This window comes from Xiphias gladius, chromosome 7 (assembly GCF_016859285.1).
Source record: "Xiphias gladius isolate SHS-SW01 ecotype Sanya breed wild chromosome 7, ASM1685928v1, whole genome shotgun sequence".
NCBI classification, from domain to species: domain Eukaryota; kingdom Metazoa; phylum Chordata; class Actinopteri; order Istiophoriformes; family Xiphiidae; genus Xiphias; species Xiphias gladius.
In genome coordinates, this window is record NC_053406.1 from 15,899,866 (window position 1) to 15,914,046 (window position 14,181).

A 14,181-nucleotide genomic window follows, 5' to 3' on the forward strand; every position below is an offset into this window, starting at 1 on the left:
GATGCCCCAATAGACTGCCACAATAGTTCCTCATTGAAACAATTTCAAGGACCTCTTCAAAGTGAATGAATCAATAGTGCTCATATGTGGGGTTAAAGCAGAGGTTACGCTGATATTGTTCAACTCCAGACACTCCCTTAGCCCCAACATGCTAGCCAGAGCCGGTGACCTCTTGTTTGGTTAATATAATTCATTCTGTAAATAGAGAATATCAATCTCTCCAAATATAACCCCACTCTGACCTAAGCAAAAAATATATATATTTAAAAATCACAAAGCACAGGGCTAAGCTTAGGGCTAATACTCTTATGTCTAAACTTGGTTTTTCCACATTCAAACAATGCAAATGTTTCTGATGTCTGAAATGTAGGTGCTGCCAGCTAGCATTGATCCCACAGTCCTCAGAGCTATTCTCAACCAAACCAATTGTGAATGCAATTGTCTTTATACAGATTAGTTTAACAATATTTTCCTCACTACACATATTACACTACCCTCACTGTGTGTTTCATTAGGGATGGATGAAGCTATGGTTTTTAAATTCATATAACATTAATGATTCTGAGTATTGTTTATCAGAATATGATTTTTTTTTTTAAATGATAGAATTTCTTTAATTTATTGTTATTATTGGATAGGTCAGTATCACAACATTAAACACGTTCTGCAAGCTGACTGCCGTAACAGCTGTATTAAAAAATAAATCAAATAGTGATATCATCAAATGCAATAAAAAATAAATAAAATAAAATAATGTGGACATAAACACTTTATAAAGAAGCCTGTGAGCTGTATATGATTTATATGTTCTCTTCATTAGCACCAACAACCCTATTTAAGCTCAAAACTTGCCAGAAACTTGTGACTGCATTCAAAAAGACTAGTTTAGTCATTTGTACTTCTCAATTCTCTGCCGATGGCTGGTTCTGAGGTCAGGTCCTACCAGTACTTGGCAGCACTTAGAAGTTGCTTTGACTTCTACTCTGACCCATACTCCTAATATAAGCTCTAGTTACATACCTATTACCCTAGTTAGCTATTATTTTTGTCTACTTTTTGTTGTACGGATTGTAAAGCCTTTTTGAGATGAATTTGTGATTTGGGGCTATATTCATAGAATTTACTTGACCTACTAGTGAGTTAATTATTACAGTTTAATGTATTTACATTGACTATTACATAACACTACACATTACCATTTTCCTATTTCAAAGGTCTGATAAAAGTATTTATGAAATCAATAGCAACAACATAAAATGTGCCTGTTTTCTATGTTGGAGTACAAATTCCTGTAGATATTAAAAACAAAGACTAATTTAGATGTGTGACATTAGTTTGTGGTGATGATTATGCTATATGTCCCTACAAGAAAGAGGTTCAGCACTGCACCAAAAGCTCGCCAAAGAGCCACCATTTGGCACTGTTGAGCCCGTCTCATTCTGTGAGTGTATATCCCGCACCTCTCTAACCTCTCTCTTACATAGCAGTGTTACGCACCACTTTTCTTTGATCCAGGCAAAAGCTGTACACATACAGAACTGAACTGCAAGACTGGGTCACAAGCACAGGTGAAGCAGTCCAGGTGAGCTTGGCAGGAGAACGCAGACGTCTGTGTGTAGGACGTGAGACTCAGATGGGCTCTGAAGCCTTGTCTTGGCATCCCACTTCACACAGAAACACAATGTACCCCAGGTAAAGCAATAATATACAGTACACAGTATTGGCCAGGCTCCATCATGTATTTGATTGGCCGCAGTCCTTTTTTTAAGTATACAGTGAAGAAGGATGATGACTAATTGTTTTATGAGTGCATGGGAAGCATTATCATGCAGGGTAAGACCCAAGTCTGCAGGATGTAAATTGATTCCTGATGACTTCATGAAAGTATATTATAGTTTGTTGTTTATTGTGTTGTGTTGTGTTACTGTTTGTTGACTGTCTCTTAACCAACCTATCAACTGCTGCCCTTTTATTGTAGTGTGACATGATGGCATTATGATCTCAATAGACAAAACTCAACTTTGTTGTTTTGTAATACAAAAGTTGCTGAAATACCAGCTGGTAATAAGGTTACTCCATCATCTGTTGCTAAATGAGTTAAAGGGTCAGAGAGTAAGTGAATCACGGAACTTGACTTTCTTGCTGCAAGTAGACACATAAATACATCTCTATTGAACTGCAACCAGAATCTTTTAAGATCTTCTGCTCTCTGTCTCGCGCACACACACACACACGCGCACACACACACACACACACACACACACACACACACACACACACACACACACACACACACACACACACACACTCAGACGCTCACACACACTCAGACGCTTAACAGGCCCGAGTTCTCCTGACATAGCCTCTTCAGTGACATTTCGTCAGTGGGTGAGCGTGGCATCCCAGCCATGTTGATGTGATTGGCTTTGTGCTTTGCTGTCGTAGTGACCAAGGGAAGATTGATCGTGGGGACGTAGGTTTTGTGTGTGTGTGTGTGTGTGTGTGTGTGTGTGTGTGTCTTTTAGAGAGGGGACAGGCTGGAAAGGTCAGGCTCTGGGGTGAAGCCTCTGATATTGACTCTACAAAGGTTCGCTCTGATGACAGTCTAATACCTGTGATCCCACAGCTACACGGTGTAAACACAGACACGCACACACAGGCACGCACACAATCACAAAGCATGCTGAATAAAATCCTAGTGCTGCTCTGTGGATTACTTTGAATTGATTACAGCAATACTTGAGTACAACAAACAGCCTCAGGGCCTGGAATAAACAACTGATTGTTTATCTCTGGTGTGTTTTCAGTTGCAACAATTCAAACTGCTCAAGGCATTTTATTCTTTAACTTGCCACCAGAAAGACTCCAGAAACTGCTTTACCCACTCTGACACCATGCTGATCTTTGTCTCATTGTGCTGTGTATGTTGACACTTAATCATCTTAGTTTGGTTTGATATTTCTTTCATGTCAGTTTATGCAGCGTGACTGTTGTGCTGTGCCGTTATACCAGATTTAAAATCCTTTAACCTGCTGATCTTTCCGAACAAACTTCAAAGACCAGTGTCCAGTGGTAGAAGTAGTCAAGAAGATCTTTTAATTTAGTAGAAAGTTACAAAATATTATCTACAAAACAAAAAATTTAAAAGTACTCATTAGGCAAAACGGACCCTTTAGAGTATTATTACTTAGTATTATTGTCTGATTACTGATGCCTTAACACGTACGCAGCATTTTAAGGTCGCAGCTGTTCATGGTGGAGCTAATTTCACTTGCTTTACATAGGCCTACTGTTATAGTAGTTTAACAAATACGAAAAGCAAGAAACTAATAGTAAGTAAGCTTGTTAGCTCGGTCGTAAACGGAACTATAACATACGACAGTTCATTCAAAAGAAATATTTGTAGTATCGACTCCTGTCTCATACCTGCCTAAAAACCACTGCTCTTCTGTTAATACTCTGACAGAAAAGGGTTAAATAAAAGTAGAACGTGCAACACAGCTAATAATCATTGACAGCTTACTTCATTTTGGACTCTCTGGCCCTCGATTCCCCCAAAGCTCAGTTCTGTGATGACCTCTTTAGCACATTAGCGTGTCAAAGTACACTAAAGTTGAACTTGACTCGAAAAATCTGCATGCATTTACTTTACTCCTGCAAGCAAATCCACTGATCGTGACAATTCTATTGAAATGAACGGATTCTGCTGTGAAATTTTAATGTTTTGAATGCTTGTGTGACCGTGCTTTTAATCTGTAGAGTAACTTGTAACTATAGTGTTCTGATAAATGTAATGGAGGAAAGAGCACATCTTTCCCCTTGGAAATGTAGTCGAGTGGAAGAATAAAGTAGTAGGTAAAGTACATGTACCTCAAAGTTATGCTCAGGTACCGTACCTTAGCAAATGTACTTAGTTGCTTGCCAACACTGCTAATGTCGAGCATGCACCTCTCTCTTTCATTTCTATTGTTTCTAAATCTATGCATTTTTCTATTTCTCCACATTCTCTCTCTTCATCTTAACACTTTTTCCTCTTTAATTCTTAACTCGACTTTCTTTCGTCTTTCTTCGCTGTCTCTTTCCTTTCCTCACTCATCGTCTTTCTTTCCCTCCTCTCCCTCCTTCTTTCCAGCCTTCTTTCACCACTGGCTGGTGTGTTTTCTCCAGGACATTTCCTATCATTGTTCTTCAGTACGCAGCACTATGCCTCTATGTTTCCTGCCCTGTCTCAGTCTGTGCCCGCGCCCATTCGTCTTACGGCCACCTGGCAGCGCGGGCTGCCTCTCAGCGTTTCCTTGTCTGATGCTGCTCTTTTGGCTCGGGCCCTCTCACTCGCTCAGACCCGTGTCTAAGGAACCTGCCTGGCTAATTAAAGGAAAACAAACTCTGCGCTTTCCACCCGCTCTCTGCAAAACACTGCTTATTAAGGAGTAAAAGTCAAACTTCATGATTCATTAAGAAGAGGAAGTCTGAGCAGACTGGACAGATCAGTGAGACTGGAGAGCAGTGGAGAGATGGAGCGAAGGAGGAAATGGGGGAGGGTGTGGGAGTGGATGTGTCTCTGTGAGTGTGTGTGTGTGTGTGTGTGTGTGTCTGTCTAACTTTATTTAACAGTAATGGGGTAGCAGAACCCACATTCAGTCAGGGAGACTGGATTACCAGATGTAATTTTGATAACAGTTCCCAGCACTTGTGCGTTACATATAATTTTTTTTTTAGTATAATAAGAAAGTCCTGTAATAATCTTTTCTTACTTTTTGATAGCAGACGTTGTTGTAACCCCCCCCCCCCCCATCAGACTTTGAATTACCAAAGAAAAGGTCTATGATGAAAACTACACTTTAGAAATACTACTTTCTAAAGTGTACTTCAGAAAGTACTTTACACACAAATCAGACACAAAATAGCAAAATACCAAAAATTAGAAATAACTGTCTCAGTAGCAAAGTAAATGTTTTATCAGTCAGCCAGTGGTAATTGTAACTATTCCTGACCAGGTGAGGGTATTGCCAACTGTGAAGATATTTACTCAGAAAAAAAACGAGACAGAAAAAAAAACCCCTCAGAGGTCATTATGTTAACTGCCTGACAGGACGAGGACGAAAAGTCATCAATCCAGCTCCAAGCTTGCCTACTTATCCATAGTGATGATGCTACCTGCCGTTAACATTGTCGGTTGTTTCCAACATTTGGCTTGTGTGAAGTTTCATACAACTGGAGATTGAAGCAGAGCAGCAATGTCCTTACAGACATAGTCTGTGTATAAATGTGTGAATCCCTGGGTAACTGTTCCTCGCTATAACTGACGCCCTAACAGACTGAAAGTTTGGATCACTGACATGGCTTTTAGATGAGGTTACAGTATTGTATATCTACATGTATGTATGTATGTATATGTGTATGTACACATGTGTATGTAAGTGTTTATGTGTGTCTGTATGTATATGTGTGCTGGCATGGATGTTTATTTATGTCACCAACGTTTTGGAATAACAAAGTAATGCAGATGTGGCTGCTAGCGTGAGTCTTTCACTGTATGCTGTATGTTACAGCTTATGAATGTCTGTGCGCGCCCCATTCTGCATTTCTCTCCTATCCTCCAGCTTTCCTCAGTGTGATGTTTTCCTTTGGCTCTAATGAGTTCTAAGTGGCCAATACTTTCTTCTGCAGGAAACTCGTGTCAAACTAATTAACTTTTAATGAGAGGAAACCCACTGATTAGAGTGTTTTTCTTGGCAAACGAGCCTATTAATTCTGTTGGTTTGAGCAGCAGGGCCGAGGAGTAGGGCGAGAAGAAGGCCTTTCTTCAGCAGTCTGCGCCGCCACTCCTCCTCTCTCTCTCTCTCTCTCTCTCTCTGTCTGTCTCTCTCTCTCCCACACACACACGCACGCACACAGCTCCCGCTGAACCCCTGCTCAGTCTGTTTGGCCAGCTGCTGAAGCTTGGGTTTTTCAGCTCACACACTCTTTTATATGCCCCCCCCCCCAAACACACACACACACACACACACACACACACACACGCGCACACACACACACACACACACACACACACACACACACACACACACACACACACACAAAATTGGTGTATCCCCTCTCATCGTTGCCCAATACTGCTCTCTAGTGACTGGAAACATTCCTGAAAATGTTCTGTGGTCTAATTATTGAGAGTGCTAGAGTTTGTCCAAAAGCACTTTTGGAGTGTAACCCTCATACCAGGACTCCTCTGCCTGTCTAAAGAAATTAGAAATGAGAAATGAAAGAAAAACAATTAATTTCCAGACAGTTTTTATAATAATACATTTTATCAAAGTTCTTCAAACTAACAAAACAATTCAGTAATATTTTTTATTTATTAGTTAGTTATTTCAACTTATGATTTCCTGGATTGCCTTTATCCTTTTTATATTTATTGTGATATAGTCTGTAGGGGTGAAATAATTAGTCGATTAGTCGACTGACAGAATATTAATCAGAAACTACTTTTATAGTTGTTTAATCATTTCAATTATGTTTCCAGCAAATATGCAATGCATTCTTTAATTTCAGTTTCTTATTTGTGAGAATTTGCTTCTTTCCTTTATCATATATGATAATAAACTAAATTTACTCTGTTTTTGGGCTGATGGTCAGATAAAATAATGTTCTGACATTTTATAAACAAAATGATTAATCGAGAAAATATTTAGCAGATTAATCAATATTAAACATTATCATAAGAGTGTGTTAGCCCTTTTTCTCTGCTCATCATTAGACAAGTAGCAACGCGAAATCCACATTAAAAAATAATTCTGCCTTAACTGTAACTTGTCCGCTACAACTGTGTAAAGTTAGTCTTACCATCATCTGTCATTTTTAAATGCATCTCACTCACAGATGTTCATGGAAAACCACGTGGAAGTGTTGTAATGACAGTTATAATGCTTTATGCAAAGATAAAAGCTACAGTTGATACACGAGGTTCGATATGCTAAGGCAGTATCAAGAAAAAAAAAACAAGAAAAAAAAAAAACGTTTTTGACACAGATGTCAGGTACTCTCTTTGTGAGGTAGCATGTGTCTGAATTAGGCTTCCATTATCAATCTGTGTAATGTTAGAGTGACAATCAAATGAGGGCCACACATTAGGGGGCAATATTTCAATGCCTGACACATTTTCATGATGGTAGTAGCTTTTTTTTTTAATGTTTCTGTGTGTGCGTGTGTGTCCTTCGCTAGGATCAGCAGTGGGCCTATTTGACTTGTATTTTCATATCACAGTGGGTTTAACTGCCAATAGACCACATTAGAAAGTGCTAACATCTTATTACGGCAGCATTTAGTTCCAGTGGGAGTGGAGCGCCGCTCTCTGCCATTCCATGGAATCCCGAGTGGGAGTGTTTGATGTGCCGATCGGAGCGGGCCTCTCAGAACCTGGAAAATGTGTCTGTTTCATCTCTCAATTACTGTCAGGGTTTGAAGTACTGATATTCTACCTTTATCTGTCACAATATGGCTCAAGTTTGTTGAAGTATCTGGAAAAAAAAGGCAAGCCAACGAGTCCAAAAGAGAAAGAAAGAGACAAGCAGGCCCGGCAGCTGGTGCTGTTTCAAAGCCTGCCCAAGCCCTTAAAGATGAAATCCATTTTGTTTCAAGTTCCGCACCGAGCTCGCCTGATGAGGGCTCTAGGGGTGAAGAGGGAGAGAGAGAGAGTTGGAGAGAAAGAGAGGGAGAGATAGAGAGAGAAATCTGTTTGATTTGTCAGAAGTTCTTTAATTTAATCTACAGCTGTCAGGATGCTGAGGATCCAGACCTCATAACTGCCTTTTATCTGCCTGATTTCACCCCAGGCACCAGACACTCTTCTCTAAAACACACACACACACACACACACACACACACACACACACACACACACACACACACACACACACACACACACTAACACACGCAGAAACGCAGAGTGAGTAAATGAGAGAGGGATGAGAGAGGACGAAAACTATTCATTTATTAAAGAACAGAAAGAAAAGCCTGCAAGTATGAATACAAAAGAAATAAAAAAGGGCACGTCATCTAGTATCCGGGAGTCTACGTTCAACTAAGAGTGACGCTGCACATATTTGATTGACTTTGTAAAACTCCAGTCTGTAGAAAGAAAAAAGAAACAAAAAACAGAGGATTATAGCATGCTTAGGTATTGCCCTGTTGCCGATGTGGAGGTGATCATAGTGAGATGTATGTATTTACTAACACATGTACAGTAAGTTAACACATTTACACCATAGGATCAATGTACATGGCAAAATATATGTCGCCCATTTGGTGTCAATTGTCAGGATTGACACCAATGTCTGATTTGATATTTACCGTTACACTAGAGGTGAAACAATTGGTCAACTTATCAACTAGTTGATCGACTAGATAATCAAGTAATTGTTTAAGTCATTTTTAAAGCAAAAATACCAAACATTCACAAATTCCAGCTTTGCTGCTTTGCTCTGTTTTATGTGATAGTAAATAGTTTTGCACTTTTTGTTGGTTAGACGAAATAGGGAAGTTGCTGATAATTCCATTAAGAAATTATAATGGGCATTTTTAACTAGTTTCTTACTAATGATAATAAATTAACTGAGAAAATAACTGACAGATAAACCGATTATAAAAATAATACAATGGCTGAGTTTTGGCACCTTTAATAAAACAATATTTTTTTCAGTGCCTTGCTTTGAGGATTTTTTTCTACAAATTCGAGTTAAATGTTGTCCAAACAAGTAGTTGCACAAGAAATGTACCTAAAAAAAAAAAAAATACAGCAAAATTATGATTTAAATCAGGAACTATCTGATCAAAGAATAAGTTATGAGGAGCGAGAATCTGACCAGGCACTCGGTGAAAACCTTTGGTACTTGGAAGTTTTCAATATTTTGTGTTTGTGTGTTTGGCATTCAGGGGAAATATGCAGTACCAATTCAGCATTTCCTTCATTCCTTGGCCTCACTTTTTTCTTGGTATCTCGAAATACATTTGCGGCCCTCCTCTTCACACTTGCGTGTACGCGTGTGTTCTGTTAGCCCGTATCATTTATGAAACAACTGAGGTTTGGAAGGAATTCTACACTGTACATTTAGAGCTGGGTGGCATTACAACAGGCTTTTGATGAGCTGAGAAATCGACCAATGATGACACATGATGTTTACATCATTTTCATCTGAACGCTACTTTGCAATGCTAGGATATTGGGGGGAAAAAAGGAATAAACTAAAATATTTACTCAGTTTGTGCATAGTTTGTGCATAATTCGGACTCAAACCTCAGGAGCTAAAATTGTCTTCACGATGAAGACACAAATGCTGGAGCTGCTCTAATGTATGAGTTGGAGGTCAAATGTGATACTCAAGAGTGGCTTTACAGATAGAGGAACAACTCTTGTTGCATATGTGAGCAGCACAATGAAATTAAGTTCATTCGGATCGAAGAGGTTAACAAAACATTATATTGAAGCAGCTCCAGACTTCGTGTCTTGAAAGTATTATAGACTAAAGCTTTTGTCCTCTGGTTTTTACCTTTGGAAAGGGATTGTTCAGGTTCATATTGATTGACTTAAGTGCCTGACATGTTTAGAAAGGAAGGGGGGAAAAAAAAAAAAAAAAACCATTCACTTGTCCTCCACAGTTGGAGACCCATATGTTCAAAAACTTAAACTGTCCATATGTTATTTGTAAATGTTCTGTTTTCGTTTTCTTCCATTTTTGCCACTTTTTAATATCACTGCATTTCTCCCTCCGTCTAAGCCTCTCTCTGTGGTTGTATATCCACCATCAGCTTGTCCTCTCTTGGCAAAAGCTCCCAATTCCCATACTCTCCCAATCTTACACAGGTCCAGTCACTTACTCTCCTACACATCATATTCACATCTTTTAATGCATCTCTCTCACACACACACACACACACACACACACACACACACACACACACACACACACACACACACACACACACACACACACACACACACACACACACACACACACACACGCAAGCATCAGACCATGACACCTACACACGCTATTCTTCTTTTTTCCCCCCATTGGGGGATCTTACTGCAGATGGACATACACTCCTTTTGTGTTAGCTTGTGAAAGAGGAAATTAGAATTAGACACTTGGGGAAAGCCTGGCCTGCAGAACTATGATCCCATTGCTCTCCCTAAAGGTTTCGAATAGTCTCGTTCTTTCCTCTGTCCTCAAGGCAGTCTTGAATTGAAGAACCTGTGGACACTGGTGAGTGATATCTTGTTATTGAATATAAGTACTTGACAAGAAATATACGCTGCCTAAAGATGCACTATGTCCAACAACTGCCTGAAGATATCACGCATTTCACCAACCTTCTTCAGTCCCTTTTTCCGTCTTGACTGCTCGGTTTTCTCTTTTCCATATCCTGCATTTCACTTTGACCTCTCAGTTAACCTTTACTGTCGGCCATACAGAGTTAGGATTAGGGTAGAACTCACAGTGCATTCATAACTGTCTGGCTAACACAATGTGAGATCTATTTGTCATTTAGGAGTACACCAGAACTTATTTTTTGACTACATTACTTGTGTTCTTCATTTCTGCTCTTTTGCCTCCATTCCCTCTTTTTTATCCACCCCCTCCACATCTGGCTGCCCCTGTCTGCACCTCTGAGGTGAGCCTAGATGCCTGTCAGGCCGCACAAAATTTTGTCATGTTTCCAAATACAATTTGCTACATTCTGTGACCACTTTATTTGTTGTACATACTATGACTACGGGGGACTGATTTGCCCACTGAGCAGCAATGTTGGGCAAGTTACTTGGAAAATCAATACAATCACTTAGTCATGGTATTTTACGTATGGAGGAAAAAAAAAAAAAAAAAATCACATTACTAATTACAGAACTGCTAATAGAAAAGGAGACCAGTCAGTCTACCTACTTTCGCTGGCTAGCAACATCTATCTTAGTCCCAGAGACTGCACACAGCACTCCAGACATCCTATCCTCACACAGAAAGTTCACAAAACCTGAACAAACCCGGGTGATGTATGGATGTACAGGTGGCTAGCTAGCCAGCTAAGAAGAGATACAAAATGTAAGAAAACTTCACAGTTACCGAAAGGTACCATCCAACATGTACCAAAAGGTACCTCTTTGGTGGGTAGGTTAAGTTATGGTTAGGCATTGCAGAGATGACATGCGAATTTGAAACTGTAATCCCTTACACTACTGAGAAATCCATTTCTGAAAAATATTCCTGAGTAAAGCTTCATTGCCAAAGCAACAGAATAGACTTTATTCTTCGAGGTATGAATTCAGCACAAGGTAAGAAATATTTCCCAGGAACTTGGTCCATGCTCACATGCTAGTTTTGTACCATTCCTCCAGATTTTTTTTGTGGGCCATTTATGATGGTTCAAGACTTTGAGAACGTGCAGGTTATTGAATTAAGCTATAGTCACTATCATGTCACTGGAGTTATCTTGAGTTATGCAGTCTCAGTGCCTGGTTGGGTGCTAGTCTGAGGCTACGAGGGGTCCTAATTGTGATATTCAAACACATCACAAATCGGACCTTATCAAAGAGGTTACTGTGGAGCCCACATAGTTGAAGGCCATGTACTATTACACCAACAGCAGCGAGTTCTACAAGCAGCATTCATTAATCTGCCGATATAACAGACTATCAAGTTATAAATACAGGCCCTGTTAGTTTTGGAATTAGTTATATATGAAGAACCACTTTGCCTAACATGGTGTTTCAAATCTTTTGTAAATCTTAAGTAAATGATGATGATATAACAGACTAATTTTGGCAGTGCTTAGATGGACAACATGAGGATTGGTGCATAACTTGTTTCTGATGTCTCCACCATAGAAATACTTTTTTAATGATCTGGCCCGGCATGTTATGGCCGTAATACTTCTGTCCTTGTGTTGGAGCTGCCTACATGGAGGATAATCACATTTTTTGGTGTTAACTCCCAGCATACTCTCATTATTGCGCTAGTCTCTGCAAACTCAGAGCGCCCTGGCCAACACAGAAAGCAATAAAAATTTGTTGCAGGCATACCACAGCATTAGAATCAAGCAGAAATTCAGAGGTTGGTTTATGAGCTCCTGGAGCTGAGGTGTCCAGCACAATTCATCAGTCGATGTTTGAAAGTCAGTTAAGTTAACTGAACCTCACAACCCTATCTGAGTGCTTTACCTGCTGAACTACACTTACTACACTCAGATTAAAAAAGCAGGAAATCTACCTAAAATGGCCAGTGAATATATGCGCATTTACGCCACTTGTATAGATACACATTGTATTCTTATCTATTCCAGATGTCTTCATTGGTATGGCAAGAAAAAGTCGTGGCTCCCAAAGACTTCATTGTGAACCTGCTGGACGATTTAATAGTTATTCTTTTTATGTTGTACACTGCACACCATCGGTCAGTATTCTTCCATTGGTGCCAGTATCAGATAGATGGTTTGCTCTGCTTAGATGCACGAGCTCATCTAAGGCAATGTCTGATGTGTTACTGCCACCCAGAGATCAAACTTGGTATATCACATTTATATTTCCCAGTGACTTTGACTTCATGTTCAGGCCATCAAATCCGCATTTATCTGCTCAATACCGTTATGTATCTTCATATGAGTAAAATGAGGCCCAAGGGGTGTGTGTGAAGATACTGTTCATCACGGTCATTAATATTTACTGCTGCGGAGTCAAAGGGTTCAGTCAGAATCCCTATGAAAAACAACACTAAGAAGAAAGAAGCCATCATTATGACACTGTCATGACTTGCAAGGGTGGGTGGGAGCTAGGTAGGTAAAAAAAACAAAACAAAGTGTCCAAGGGCCCATCCAGTGGTGGTAAAGTGGCAGTGAAATCCCCAGGGGCCAGACTGGGGCCAGTTGTTCTTTTAGAGGGTTCAGGTAAATCAACTTTTAAACTGAGTGCTCGTTTTAGCAGTGGAGTGGTTCGGAGGCAAAGTCGGACAGGTCATCTAACAAAATGAGGCATAAAGTGGGGGAGTGTGTCATTTTACCAAGCAAGTTAATAATTTCTGAGTACCGTTCCATTGTGGTGTAAAACCAACACAATGCATAACGCCTAACATTTAATTCATAAACTTTGAACACTGAGACAATGGATTTATCATCACGAAAAACAATGTCATTGTCAAAGATACATGACTCCCAGGTTATCTTCTTTGCATACAAAGGCACTGAATACCAAAAGATTGCACACTAAAAACTCTGACAGAACTAAAAGTACCAAATCCACGACTTACACACTACCATCTACATATACCGTGTGTTTACCGCACAAAACGCAGCCTACGAGGCCAACAGTCTCCTCGTTAGTTATTGAGGCAGCGCAGCTCAGCTTAAAACAAGGATGTAAGGAAATGTAAGCAACTCGCAGACATGTGGCAGAAGTCAACAGGTGACTGAGCTTGAGGTGAACTGAAGACGCGCATGATCCAAAAGCCGGCACTTTCCAAGCTGACTGTATCATGCCGTCACACATCAGCTTCGGCGTCCAGGTAAACTGACGATACCGTACTAACTATAACCACCATATTGACAAAGAGCACACAGCAAGTAGTTTGAAAAAAAAAACAAAAAACAAAAACAAAACACAGACAACCGAGTAGGGGCACTTATCCACGGGGAAAGAAAGCAGCGAGCGAAGAGACAGGACAGACAGATGGTGTATCTGACTCACCGCTTTTGACGCTGAGGTAATTTCTCTTTTCATTCATGGATATAAAGCGTCCATGTCGTGTGTTATCCAACTGCACTTGTTGCTGTGTTGGTCATTTTGTGGGGGGTTGTTTATTTACAGCACGTCTTCCCTCTCCATCGCTGCAAGCCAACTTACTAGCCCTTCAGCAATGTAGCTAATATCATTAGCAAGACCGGAAGACTAACATTAGCCTATTAATGAGGAAAAGCCCCACAGCTTTCTTTCTTTTTTTTTTCTGTTAGAGTTGAAAACACAAAATTTTTTGTCGTGGAACCTGTCAAGACGTGGCTACACTCGACAAAATCAAAATTTTTGATTTCACGTATTTACCATGCCTCAATTGGTAGAACGATTTGATTTTCTTTTAAAAAACTCAAAAAAAAAAAAAAAAAAAAATCACAAAAATAAGTTTAACGTTTCTTTTAACTTGC

General features: G+C 39.8%; 1 long non-coding RNA gene across 1 annotated transcript in view; it reads right to left on the minus strand.

Annotated features, from left to right (window-relative positions):
• Nucleotides 1–13,973, minus strand: part of LOC120792517 — a 36,581-nt gene extending 22,608 nt beyond the window's left edge. The window contains exon 1 of the long non-coding RNA XR_005707826.1: nt 13,730–13,973. This is a non-coding gene — a long non-coding RNA (uncharacterized LOC120792517). The remainder of the gene's footprint in view (nt 1–13,729) is intronic.
• Nucleotides 13,974–14,181: the final 208 nt, after the last annotated feature.